Source organism: Plodia interpunctella, chromosome 25, assembly GCF_027563975.2.
Source record: "Plodia interpunctella isolate USDA-ARS_2022_Savannah chromosome 25, ilPloInte3.2, whole genome shotgun sequence".
NCBI classification, from domain to species: domain Eukaryota; kingdom Metazoa; phylum Arthropoda; class Insecta; order Lepidoptera; family Pyralidae; genus Plodia; species Plodia interpunctella.
Window position 1 is genome coordinate 3626775 of NC_071318.1, and position 14658 is coordinate 3641432.

At 33.3% G+C, this 14658-nt stretch overlaps 1 protein-coding gene across 2 annotated transcripts in view; it reads left to right on the forward strand.

Moving 5' to 3' along the window:
- sano (serrano) overlaps positions 1–14658 on the forward strand; it is a 104915-nt gene that overhangs the window by 47412 nt on the left and 42845 nt on the right. For both annotated transcript variants that reach the window (XM_053764038.1, XM_053764039.1), the window contains one exon: positions 13900–13930. The gene's annotated coding sequence lies outside the window, so the exon portion shown is untranslated. The remainder of the gene's footprint in view (positions 1–13899; positions 13931–14658) is intronic.

A 14658-nucleotide genomic window follows, 5' to 3' on the forward strand; every position in this document is an offset into this window, starting at 1 on the left:
AAACATAAGATAATCCGCGTCGAAGCCATTAGGCCCGTTGCCAAGTAAGCTGGCAGAATCCAGCCATTTGCAAAATTAGTCAGTTTTGCTATGCGGTATAGCTATTATTGTATTACTTCAAATTAGTTCAATTGCTGATAATTTTCTTGGACGATGGAAGGAATTTCAGTACGAAAATATAATAACAGACAGACGTTTTTAGCAGACTAAGAAATGGTAGTATTAGCTGCGCCCCGGGGCTTCGCTCCCGTGGGAATTTCGGGATGAAAAGTACCCTATGTGTTATTCCAGATTATCTTCTGCCCGTGTACCAAATTTCATAATAATCCGTCCGGCAGATTTTGCGTGAAAGAGTAACAAACACATAGGTACATCTTCAAAAACTCACACATTTATACTATTAGTAGGATTCATTTTAGAATTTCGTATGTATTTTGAGAACGAAAGAAAAAATCATTAACTCTAAAATTAACGTCAAAAAGCATTCAGCTGCTTTTTGACGCTCGGTTTGTAAAAATGGTCAATAATTTTTTTTTTCTTATGGAGATAGGTATAAACAATTTCTGTATATCTCCATGACAATGCTAAATCTTTCTATTCTATGGAATTAGTAGATACTCCGAAGTACTTATTAAAGCCGTGGTCTATTCTAAATCTAATTCTAATGGCACTTTTTCAAAATATATTTTTGAACTAAATGACCCCTCTTTCGATTACAATCGAAATATATTATTGCTTATCGTTATTTAGATCATAATTAGTGTATTAGGAAGCTTCGTGATCTGTTTCGGGTCAAGGCACTGTCTCTGGTTATCGAGGGACGTTTTGAAATTAGTTTTGAGACAGCTTGGGCTGTGGTACTATTTATAAGAACTAGCGTATCAAGTACGATTAATTATTTAATCAATTTTACGCATAAATGTTCATAAAATATTCTTTTGATCTTGCTTGTTCTTAGTTAACATAACTTTTGGCTTTTTTCATTTCAAATTGGACCAAAATTATTTTGTCTGATGGGATGAATTATTTTAGAAAATAAATTGAAATTTCAATTACGTGGTAAAAAAAAACATAAATATACAGAAATTTTACTTCGAATTTGTTTATTTTTTTCATATTAATTTTTGTAAATAGATAATTTGAATAATAACTCGTAAATACGAGTCTTCCAATGTTCTTTCCGCTTATAACTTAAACCACAAAATGTATTGTTGCCGCAATCAGTGACTAATTCGAATTCCTAGTGCATTCAAATACGTACTATCATTAAGGTTTTGGAGATAACAATCTATTTATTGTTTAGACCAGTGTACAGCAAAGAACGCAGCTTCTGTACTAGCTAGCTGTGTGATATAATTAATCGAATGGACTGGACAACTTGTTGTTATGGCTGTATGAGTCAGCCGAGAAAAAATACGGAGTCTTTTGCTCTAATAAGTTGAGTAATAAAAATGGCAATGATCTTCATGAGAGAGAAAAAATTAAATTAAAAAGAAGTTACGTCATGACATGTCAGTTTACGTTCAGCGATGTGCATTCTAAACTGATCATGCATGAAAAGCATGGTTGGTTCTGGTCGATCTAAAGATCGGTGACCCGTAATGTCACTTGAAATATCTTAAACTAACTTTTGTTTTCTCTCTTGCATCTGGGCGTTTTTTCGATTGCCACCCCAGGCGTTGAGCATCGGAGCCCAGGATCCGCTTTCCTACTTTTCCGTCTCCATTTGTCATGGTCGTCTCGTTCTTGTTTTCTCCTGGCCAACATTTTAACATTTATTTTATTCTCAAACTTATTTTATTCTTTTAGTTTTGTTACCTATGAGCGAGTGATTGCTTAAAATTAAAAAAAAAATTAGTAATTACAAACATTCTTTTTCCTTTTTTAAATCTATTCTAATTTTAAATTTAAATACTAGGGTGATATTATCACACCAGAGTGCAGCACTGGAATGAAATGTAAGCAGCGTGTTTGACATTGACAGTGACAGTATTCCAAAGTACGGTAAATAAATGTTATTCACTTCTGCACCGTGCACTGTACAATGAAACAAATATTTTTTAAATGCTTAACGGCGTTAAACCTGGTTTCAAAAAGAAATATATGCTTAGTGGAAAATACAATTTTGGTTTTAATAATACTACTTTCAATACCGACGACCTCGCGACAGTAGCTGGTGAAATTATACAATAATCACTGACAGTTAAACGCTTTCTACTCCCGCGTGTCACTTGTCATTAGTACTAATGACAAGTAGAGAGTTAATTGTTGTTGTGCGACAACTTGTTATGAAACTAGAGTTTGCTACTGTTAAGAGGGCGTTCCGTTCTCACTAGCGCCACCACCTGATGTTTTTAACTAATGGTAAAAATTAAAAAATACTACAGGAAATTATACTAGATAAATGATTTTATTACATAGTCTATTTTTTCCATTATACAAAATGTAGAGTCACAAAATGTCGCAAGGATTTATTTGTTTTTATTATAGTGGTGGAGTTTGAGTGGAGGCAACATTTTAATATAATTTATTTAGTGGTGATACACATTTTTTTTTATTTTGCTATGTAGTTTCAAACCCAAAATTCTTACAGAAACGAATAGCTAGTGTACAAATAAATATGCACGTTTCATAAGAATATACAATATTATTAGAGTGGCAATGGTTATTATTTATGCAAACATGTATGTAGAATGAAATTCTGAATGTAAAGAGAAATAAAGTATGCAGAAAACCGTTCCGTTCACTTTAAACAAGACGCTTGTGTGATGTACAGATGTAAATTTTAAAAAGTAATATTTACTGGCTGGTAAGGAACCGTTAAAAAGAAACAAAATATTAAAAATATGCCAATGTTAATTCCGCCTCAGATATTGTCACGGTTGGGAAAGAAACAAATATTATGTATACTACAATACTATCCCATTTTAATTTATAAATATGTTAAGATGTGATGAGGTGACTACGTGAGAGGACGTTTATTACTCAGTCACGCAAAATCTTGACATATTTTTATTATTTTACTTTGATTTTATTTTTTATTTCTTAGTTCTTATTTAATGTTTTTAGAAAATGTATTTTGTACTTACTTACTAAAATCATACATATTATTGAGCTCACATTAATACTATACACTTGTTGCATTAAAATTATTTAATTCTTTTTCTGAGATATTTTTTTCCTTTTAGTTAAAATTCTAATCTATAATATAATCAAAAGTTTAGGAGACTCCACGGAAGCGCAGACTCAGGGCACAGACAGTAAACAACATAAGCAAAGCCGAATGTAAATCTAGTGTTGTCAGCACAACAATAGCCTAACTATGAGCACAAAGGCGTCAAGTTTTGAAATTATCGCACTCGTATGACGTTAAGGCGAAGTTCTTCCTAATAATGAAGTCAGAAAAAAAATTTACTTGTTTATACAATTTAAAAATGCAAATAAATATATTAGGAGTAACCTAGTAAGTACAGTCACTTTCAACCCTTCCCATCGAACATGCGGATCTATTTCTTAGCTTTTACGAAAAAATGCCCAACAAATAAATATATAGTATATTAGAGTATCAATAAGTTTTTTACAGAAATGTCATTTTTTAAACGAGATAGATAGATGTTGTCAGATAGATCTTATGGCATTCAATGCATCAATTAACCATTGAGAAGTTCCTTTATCGGGAGCCATTCTTGGGTGCACCACCTTGTCATGATTATCATAATTATTCATTGTTATATAAACTTCATGAGTGTGCAATTTTAGCTCAATCTCCGAAATCGGCTTCAAAATTGATTTCACCCGAACATATAGCAACTTAAATGAAAGCTTGTAAAAAGGAATATGCTATGCTATGTTCCGCTGTGGCCGAAAAGTATTAGTGTGGAAAAATATAAGTATATAATAATATACTTATATTTTAAATAATAATGAGAATGGAGGTTATAGATTAGTTGATTTTGTACTTCAATAGGACAACACCACCAGGTTCACCTTTCACACTAAATCAAGAGAGAATCTTTCTCATTGTAAATTGTTATAAATGGAAATGGAAAGCCACGCTAAAGAATGCTAATGTAGAAAAATAGATCTATTCATTACACTGATGTGCTCTAGTCTTTTTTGTACCCGCTCCGTTTAATATTCTGAGAAGTTTATTACAATTTATGTTAAATTTACGACATAACACGGCAGATAAAATCGACCTAAAGTTATAAAACCATCCTTATTATATTCCATAGAAATCATATAAGATATCAAGCAACCGACGCAATAGTAAACCAACAATGGATACCCACATTCCTCTCATTGAATCAAATAATATAATAGACAGGAGCTTCAGTGCCGGATTTACTGATTTGCCGCCAGTGGGTTACTAAATTTTCGTCGCCCCTGGCCTCTGAAATTAATATCAGTTCAGTGTTATTTTTATCCCTTCAACCACCATCGAACTATCTCTCGTAACCAGATGCGATCGAAGATTTATCATCCTTTATTTTATTAAAGATTAGAATATAATTTAATCGTTTAGGGATAATAGTTTGGGTACCATAATATTTAGGTGCGGTGAGAGTAGTAAGACCAGCCTTAAAATTCTTACACCATTTGGACAATAGCTTACACAAAACATACGACGGTCGAAATTTTTTTAAAATTAATTTTGATTACTTTTTTATTAAATTTAATTACTTTACTGCCCCCAAAAATCTGCTGCCCAAAGTTTCTGCCCACCAGTTTGATACATCTGGTACTGAGAAACTTGCAGCCCTCCTTTCTTGTAAGTCCTCTAAAGTTACCCAATGTAATATAATCCTGGATAATTTGTAATGCCTCTGTATCGGACAATATAATGTGTAACTTTATGTCCACCGTCCAGCACATATTTTGTATTATTTGTTTTCTTGCTTTCAGACGTTTTGTTAGATAATATCTCCGATTTACCTCTGGTTGTATGCATTGAGATCTTTGATTCAATATTTTTGGTGAAAATCAAAAATGTGTTTCAATACAATTCGTAATATGAATTTATTTCTTGAAATGATTATTGTAAATATAATAAAAATTCCTGTGAAGTATACAGTTTATACAGAGTACTTCTATCCAATTTATTTCATACAACTCAACGTGACGATGTCTTTTTTTTTTGAAATATCCCATAAACTATAGTTTTTTTAGTAAACAACACAGATGTATTAGTGATGTTGCACGATTGTTTTACGCACTTGAATAATTATAATGATAACGGAAGCTCATTTTCAAGAAAAAGATATTGAGAAATGGATCATTACCAAACCAGACTTAACTGTCAAAATTCGCGCACCAACGTGTCACGCTTTTCTAGTCAATATCAGCATATGGCTAAAAAAGCTAGTAGTAGCGCTTCACTTGTCTGTGTTGTGAGGGTATATTTTTTTTTTATAAACGTTTTGACTTTGACAATTACAAACTGTCAATCAGTTGAAAAATCCATCACGTTTATTTTAAAACTTTGACATTTACAATGAGTGAACTTGCCCTTAACAAAACAAGATCTCGTCGCGTGCGTGTCCCACATTTACCATGAAATGATTGTGTCCACGAATTGTATCTGCATATATTTATCTATTTATATAGTTAATCCGTGAAGTTTTTTTTTTATTGAGTACCATAAATCTTTACGCGCACATCACAACTTTTGCATTTATAACATTGAGTAAGACATAATAGAAAACAACTAAATATGCCGAATCAACTGCGTTGGAAACATTCAGATGAGATGTTGGTGAAATATGTTCTTGGAATATCATTTTACTTCTACCTGTGACATACGCGTGAGTGTGATAATATTTTATTATAGGTCTTACATGATATCACTCTAGATTGTGTTCTGACAGACAGGTGTGTCTCATATGAAAGTAGTTCCAAGTCGTTGGCATTACCTTGAAGTGTTTTGTAGCCATTTATTTGTCTTTTAAATGTACATTTCTCTTGAAATAGAGGTCCTTGCCTTTTGATATACAATCGATTTAGTTTTCTCCTACCATATATTTACTGAAGAATCGGCATTATCGCAGTGTGACAAGATGATGGGTACCAGACGATCACTCTTCCCTAGTGTCATCCCACATTTTTATTAATTTCTTTTATTTCTTAGCGATAATTAAAACAATATTTTAACAGATTATGCCACATTACTACACATACTTATTATCGTTTTTTGAAAGACAATGTGGTCACAGTTGACTAAAAGGAATTTAATCGCCACCATTTTCGATTTCGTTTATTGTGACTATGTAGTCACATAGTTATATACCAGTGTTATTTTTTTGTTATTTTATTGTATATTTGTGTTTTTTTTTTATTAGCTGTTTGAGTCCCACTGCTGGGAAAAAGCCTCCCCTAACTTCCTCCACGCATTTCTACCCTTTGTGTTCTCTTGCCATTCTTTGTCGAATTTTTTGATGTCGTCCGACCATCTCGTCCTAGGCCTTTCTCTTTTCCTGTATCCGTCAGTTGGAATAATTTGAGCATTACGTACCTAAAAATATTTTAATAAAACTTTGCTTATTTCTAATACTGTTTAATTCGATTAATATAAGTACATATTATGCACAATCTAAATGCATGACACATACATTTTACAAACTTTATTGAAGTGTATTATTTTATTCATTCTAACATGACATGCAAGGACCCTGAACCATAACAAATACGAGTATTTTCATTCGATTTAGATTCTTGTGGTTATAGAGATTGCATGCATTATCGCTTGAGGTTTTAGGGTGCGTGTGGCAATGTATGACACGTATTTTACAATAAGACATTTGTATCAAATACGTGACAAGAATTGGAAGTATTCTACAACAATCAAGCTACTTTTTATTTAAAATCTGAAGTAATTAGATACAATAAAATAAAAATAAATAAAAAAGTATTTATAGATAAAATTACATATAGTATGTAGGTATGTAATTTTCTCTATAAATACTTTTAGTTTACTAGTTAATTAAAAACGAAAAAAGATAATAAGTACTTAAAACAGAGAGCCCAGACAGAGTCTAGCCTATATTCTGAGGGCTCTGTCCGTCTGACAGACTGTGCCGACCGTAAAGGATTCGTTATCCCAACTAATATTATAAATGCGAAAGTAAGTTTGTCTGTTTGTTACCTCTTCACGAATTATCTACTGGACCGATGGTTATGAAATTTAGTACACAAGTAGAAAATAACCTGGAATAACACATAGGGTACTTTTTATTCCGAAATTCCCACGGGAGCGAAGCCCCGGGGCACAGCTGATAAATAAGCGCGAAAGTAAGTTTGTATGTCACCTCTTCACGCTTTATCTACTCAACCAATTTTCTTGAAATTTTGCATAAATGTATTTTGAGGTATGGAGAAGGATATAGGCTACCTTTCATCCTGGAACAATAACTGTTTCCATGGGAAATTTACGCGGGCGAAGCCGCAAGAAAAGCTAGTGACTATAATAAAGCGCTGATAGCACAAACAATGTTAAGGAAAATAAAGTACCAATATTTTTTAAAGATGCAACGTGAAAGTGGCTGGACGTATAATTCCATTTCCATGACTCACGGGTTTTTATTATTTTACACCAAAGACAATTTTAAAATGGCTACTTTGGAATTCATGTCGTGCGTGACGCATGCGCCGTGGATTATGAACGACAGGGTAAAGCACCTAGAGAATGGATATATATGTATGCACTACAAACAATAATTAATCATATTTTTAAAACGCCCCAGGGCATTTCGAGCTTAATGGACTAAGTAATTCTGTACATAAAATAGGAAACAAAAAGCAGAACGGTAATAGAAAGTTAGCATGAGAAAGAATTCAGTTTACGAATATGTACAAGGGTGGTGGGTATCATTAGTGTTCATTAAATTGTACCATATACAGTAATCAATTTAATTATCCTATTATTTATATAAGTAACGTACTGGCACAATGTTAATTTTATAAATGTTTAATTAAAAAATATATATTCTTTATTCAAATAAAATTTCGGACACTAATGAAACGCTACACGCCGCATTAAAACGCTTGTGAAATTCATCCATAATGAGTTAACACAGAAAAATATAAACAAAATAATTTTCGGCGACATCAAGCCAGCACTTAACAGGTTTGCACCTAGCGTTCATAACCAGGTGGATAGAGCTATCAGATATTTGTTCTCACCGTAATTTTTCAGTGCGTAGCCTGTAGTTTGCTTTTGACCCACTGTTGGGTAAACACCCTTTACTTTATTTATCACAGTCCGTCGCGAATCTCCTCCAATTCTCCTTCAAATCTACCTCTTTTTGCAGCCAGCCAGCAGGACCCATTCTCCCCCATTTTTCACACACGTTTTTTCCTACATGCAGCAAAATTAGCTTTCTTCCTCCACAAATCAAATCATTACTCAGAAAATTAACCTACGTACACAGGGACTTGTTCACGTCAAATTTTGTATTATAAAGCAATTTCTCAAAAGCCTACAAACTACTGGCATTTCGGAACAACCACTGCTAGGAAAAAATGCCGAAAGAAACTCACTGAAACACTGTTGGTGCTTATCATGCCAGAAGGGCTTATCACTATTTTTACTTAAATATTTTTTACAAAGTACATAAAGTACATGGTCAAAAAGTATATTATATATTACTATTCTAGTCATATGTAAGACTAACCTTGGCAAAAGTTTATTGCACTGTTCCATCATACCAATCAGTCATATGTTTCATTTTATTGTTAACAAAATTATAGAGTGACTTCTCGCATCGTTAACCACCCTATGTTTTACCCCATCTATTGAAATACCACCTAATTTCTGAAACTATAAGGTTCAAAATCCATTGATAACTATCACAAACAAAAGGTACTTTTAATGGAAAGATAAGTCATAACATCTAAAGAAAAGGGATCATTTTATGGGAATTGAAAATCTTTCATAGTGTTATTGCTATATACTGACTATTCTAGAATTAGTCGTCAATAGTATTATAAGTTCCGTTTTTGAGTAAAAAGTTATCAACTGACTTGAAAACTGCACCAATTAAGTACCTAGTAATCTTGCGTCCTATTCTACCTACCAATATTTGTTACTTTTACTAAAGTGTAAGGTAACTAACGAATGTTCCTAAAGAATCGGTAAACAGATTTTTTTACGCGTATGAAGTCGCGAGCAAATGCTAGTTTATATAATAACAATATGAGTGGCCGATCCAATAAAGCCTGTGACACATCGGTCGTGGCATTCATTAGGGTGCGCGCACACGCACGACGCCGCTTGATAAGGGCGCCCGCGGACGTCCGCCCGTCATTCTCACATATTAATGGCGTTATCTGTCCGTCTGTCCGCTTCTATGTCACGAACCTGGAGAAAGAATCAGATTTATTTGTTTTCTTTTTAAGTGTTTAAATGTAAATTTTAACAGGCGACAGCGATATTGCCTTGCCAGGATTTTCTGAAAAAACAATTGTCAAACACGTAAAAATTTCATCAGAAGTAAACGAATGTAGACATTTAAGTAATAGGGGTTATTTGGTGTGGAGGTAGTGAGAGAGCAGGAGAGTGACTTAAGTTACGTCATGAGTATATCTTAGAGATTCTTAGAGATTTATAAGACCCTGGTAACCCTGGATGTTATAAAATGTATTTAAAAAACTTGTTGATATGATATAATCCTAACTACTCATCTATTTTTAGACCTCTCCTTTTTACTCTTGAATCAATCACACTTGACGGGCGGTCCGCCCCGAGCTGGGAAACATCACGAAATATAAGCACTACAGAACTCGAAAGATTATAAAAAAAATCCCTTTGCATAACTTTCGGAGATTACACCATGTAAAAACTTTTTATAAAAAAAAAAAAACAAAAAGAGTGAGAAGATTAATTTCTATTTTAAGATTTTCTCTTATGGGTTAGCGTTACGCGCGTATGAGTCCTGTGATATAGGTATGGAACACCAGAAAGAAAGGTGTATTCTGTTCAATTTTCTGAAGATTAACGTTTTAAATTAGGCAATACCTAAAATTAATAAAACATGAAAGTAATTCGTCGATTTTCGTCGATGTCATCTTTATTTTATATAACATTCCTTTAACTTAGCGTCATGTATGTCATTAGTACTCAACTAGTATTTATAGCCTAAAGCTAAACCAGTGTCATCATTGTTGAAGTCGTGTGTTTATTTTTTACCTGTAGTGTGAGTTTTTTTTCTCATTTTGTCCGGCATTCGAGTCTTCGGGAGAAAACTGAGAGAATTCTATTAGTTTATACATAATTAAATGTATATATAATTTACCAAAAAACATTCAATCATAATTTAAACATCATGGATACATACATTTTTGTATCGATTTGTACTCAATTTGCTTGTATGCAACGATTCGATAGAAGCATCAGAAACTATAAACTATACTAGATGGCACACAAATTAAATTATTTATTGTAGAACATATGTATTTAGATGAATATTTGTTTAATTATATTATAGCACAGTCAAATTATCTAATATAATTACAATAATTATGTGACAGACGTGTTTTCACAAAGATACAGTTAGAATTAATTAATTGGCAGAAAGAGATTACTAGAGATACTTATTCCAGAATTTGTCAATTTGTTTTTTTATTCAAAATAAATTTCAAACCCGTGATCTGTGGATGTCAGTATAAGTTCTCTATCCAGACAAGATATATAAGAACAATGTTTTTATATCTGTGGTCCAGACCACCACAATTTCATGACAATCAATGTCAGCCAATAAGCAATTATAATGTTTCGTGCCAATACATAAACGTCACTTCTTTGGATGAGCACAACTAGGATAATATGACTCTCCCACTCAATTTGATTATATTCTAAATTCTAATGCTGGATGTGGGATTTTCGATAGTAAAATTAACGTAATTTTACCGTAGTTTTGCTAAAGACAATTTTATGTGTGGCAAAATATTTATGTCGCTTATTAAATTTTACTTTATATCGCATTAATCTTGCCTAACAAACAATATATTATGCAAAGTTTTGTCTTTAATATTAAATAGACAAATCATAAAATAAAACCTTAATATTCAATCATTTATAGTAATGACCAAATCTTTAGCTATATTACGTTTTAATGTGTTTGGTAGCCCACGCAGAAATTAATGTCATGTTTTGTTTGTCGAAGGGAGCATCACAGCAGATTCACACCACTTTTTTAAAGTCTCTACGGGATCCTAATAGCGCAGCTCGTAATTAATCAAAAATGTTATATTATTCATTTAATGTTATTTATTGTCTCTCTCTCTTTCTCTTCTGAGCATTTTCCCGCTTTCTTAAGCCTCGTCCGCTTTCCTACTTTTTCTTTCCCACTTCGCATGGTTTTTGGTATTTATAATTATAAAAAATAGTCAGATAATAATTATAAAATCAAAAATAATATACAGTATATTATATACTAACATAATATACCAATATGTCTATCCCTTATCGCCTTTTAATACATTTATATTCTCTCTCATCTTTTTGCTCAAGGAGCTAAACATTTTATGGTAGATCAGATCGCTGGCTGATCTCCATTAACCCTTTAAGGCGATATTTCTCCGTCGGGTCGCGAACCGTGGGTCTGTGGGTGGTCAATACGAACTGTCAATAATCGGAACTGAGTTATAGGTCTGTAATGAGGTAATGCGACGACGAACTCTGTGCCTTTATGATATTTATGCAATGCAACATCGGAGGTCCCGGATTCAATACCCGATAATGGAAAAATTCCCGAGTGAGTCTTGGATGAGTTATTTATTTTTGTATCCTAGCTCATAAAAGTGAAACTGAAACTAGCGAAAATTGTTGTTACCAAATTTTACAATTTTGCATAAATAAATAGAAAAAAGCACTGTTCCTGGGCGATGTCACGGGTGAAAGCTAGTATGATACAAAATATAAGTATCCCATAAAATAGTCTCGAACTTCGAAGTAACTTCGATAAGTAAAATAGATGTGAATTGTGTCTTCCTATTGGACGCTTTCTACCACATGGTATCCACTCTAGCATTAACTATCTTAGCTATATATTTTGCTTAGCTTTGGTAAATATTGTTTAATTTAGAATATGACTTGAAAAAGTGCCTGGGAAGACCTTATTTCTGAATAAACGATTTGATTTTGATTTTTTTGTGAGAGCCTCACTTCATTGCATTATAATTAATTATTTAAAACAATTTACAATGGAAAGGAACCGCTAATTTCCTAAAACTCCTACGTACAGGTTGCCATCTAGCATGTTGATGGGGGACGACTGTCATATGTACCAGGAACGCATATTAATGAGGAGACAGCATTTCCAGCTACCAGGCGTCTATGACACAGGAAGGCATGACTTATGAGTATTTCTCATGAAATTTCATTGTGTGATTGAGTGAGATGTGCTGGATTGTGTGTTTGTTCATGTTTGTTTCTCTTTCACACTAAACTGAACTTATTTCTATCATTTAATAATTTCTTTATGTACCTATGTGTGTTATTGCTAATATAATACTACGTACTGATGCCAAATTTTATTAAATTCTCCATAATTGTGTGGCAGATTTCATCACGATATTTTCCTTTACTAAACACGAAGTCTATGATTCATGAGTTATATTGCTACTATATATGTGTATCTTATTAATGCTAACATTGATGCCAAAATTGATTCAATAGTCATAAATTGTGTTCAGGTGTTTTTCCTTTCTTATTCATAGTCGTATTCCTCATGGCTGAGGGTCGTGATCATTACGTGGAATAAAACACACACAACAACTTTCTTGGAATTGTTAATGAAGTGGTTTGCCATTGCCTTCTCCATTTCACACACAAGTTAATAATAATCAACCAGTGTGTAGGTTTCCTCACGGTGTTTTCCTTCACCGGAAGCAAGTGGCATGAGTAGGATTCGAACCTGGAATCTTTCGATTCACAGGCGGGCGTCTTAACCATTACACCACCACCGTTTTTCCTTTACTGAAATCGAAATCAGTGATTCATGAGTCTGATTGCTATGCAAATAAATGATCTGTTACTTACTGATTACACTCTGTAAAATTCAAACCTTTAAATTACACTAGCTGCCCGTCCTGGCTTCGCTCGGATAAAAACAGACGAACAAAACAAGACGAATCATACACCTAAACCTTGCTCAGGCATCACATTATCGATTGGTGAAAACCGCATGAAAATCCGTGCAATAACTTTTGAGTTTATCGCGAATATGTAAGGATACTAGTGTCATCTGAACAGCCACCGCTTCGTTAAAACCTAAATCAGAATGCATCTTCGTAATTTCATTACCCAACTTTAAAATCACATGTCCATGTTTTGGCCCTAAACAATTTCCTAAGCCATCATTATAAAACCTTATTGACTTTTACGCCACATGTTTAATAAGAAAACATAGTAAAACAAAGGCCCTGATGTACAGACAACGTAACAAACTTAATGAATTTCACACCTTCATATTGGTACGGCCAACAGCCCATCAAACTGTACACAATCACTGAAACTTGGTGTTTATTACGCCGCTTGAAGGGTCGCTTGTCAGTTGGAGAACTGTACGGGGCAATGAACTTTCATCTTCAACAACTTTTAACCCTTACAAAGAAGGGTATCAGTCCTCTTAGTTCGAGATTAAGGTTATGTCAGTTTGCCACAGAACGTGTGTGCATTGACAGTTTTCTACTATTATGGCGAATCGACTGTAACTATTGATTTGTTTCTTTCTTGTCGAGTGTATTATTAGTCGCCTAAAGTCATCTAACATATTATTAATTATTAACATTTATTTTACCTAGTTTCTTACTTTGTTTTATTAAGTTTATTATTATACGTTTTAATTACCTATTTCATCTTAGTGATTAATTATTTAAAACCATATCATTTTTTGTCTACAGGTGTAACTGCAACCAGTCTTTGGGATTTACGGTAAGAATATACATTTGTATACATTTTTTTTGCTATAGAAAGAAAAGTCTGATTACATTGTCAGGAAAAGCCGTGGCGACTATAGCTGATGATGATGTTCACAGTAAACCTACCTACTTTCATTGTAAATCCGCCACTATTACCTCCCCATAAGATACACACATGTAACTTTGTATGTACAATCGACCGCACATCAAGTTACTCTGCATGGATCTTAAAGTCGCAGTCATAGGGGCGAATTTCCAATGAAATCATGTAGCTTGATGTGTTGTTAACTGTACTGCATATCCTGCATTCCGACAGGATACGAAAAATTAAAGTAGTCTTGTATAACCCGTTCAATTACAAGGTATAACGGTGGTACCGTGTAACGAAGGCGTAATAATTTGAAACGAGCGAGTTAAATATATAGAGCTGACTTCCTCTCCATCACATGCACGATCCACATTCAATTACTTGCTGAAGTTATCAAAATAAATTATTTTGTCGTCATTTATCGTATAATATCTGTGACTGTGATCGGTGAAGGAGAACATCGTGAGGAAACGTACACTTTTAATTCCCATTAATTCAAAACTAAAACACTGGTCATATACGTTTTATCGAATAAAGAAAAATATTAAAACGACATGGTCTTGATGAATGATGAAAGAAATTAGGTGCTTTTGCTCAGAAATTTGACTGAATTGCTAAAAAAAAAGGAATATCATTATTAATTTACACCGATT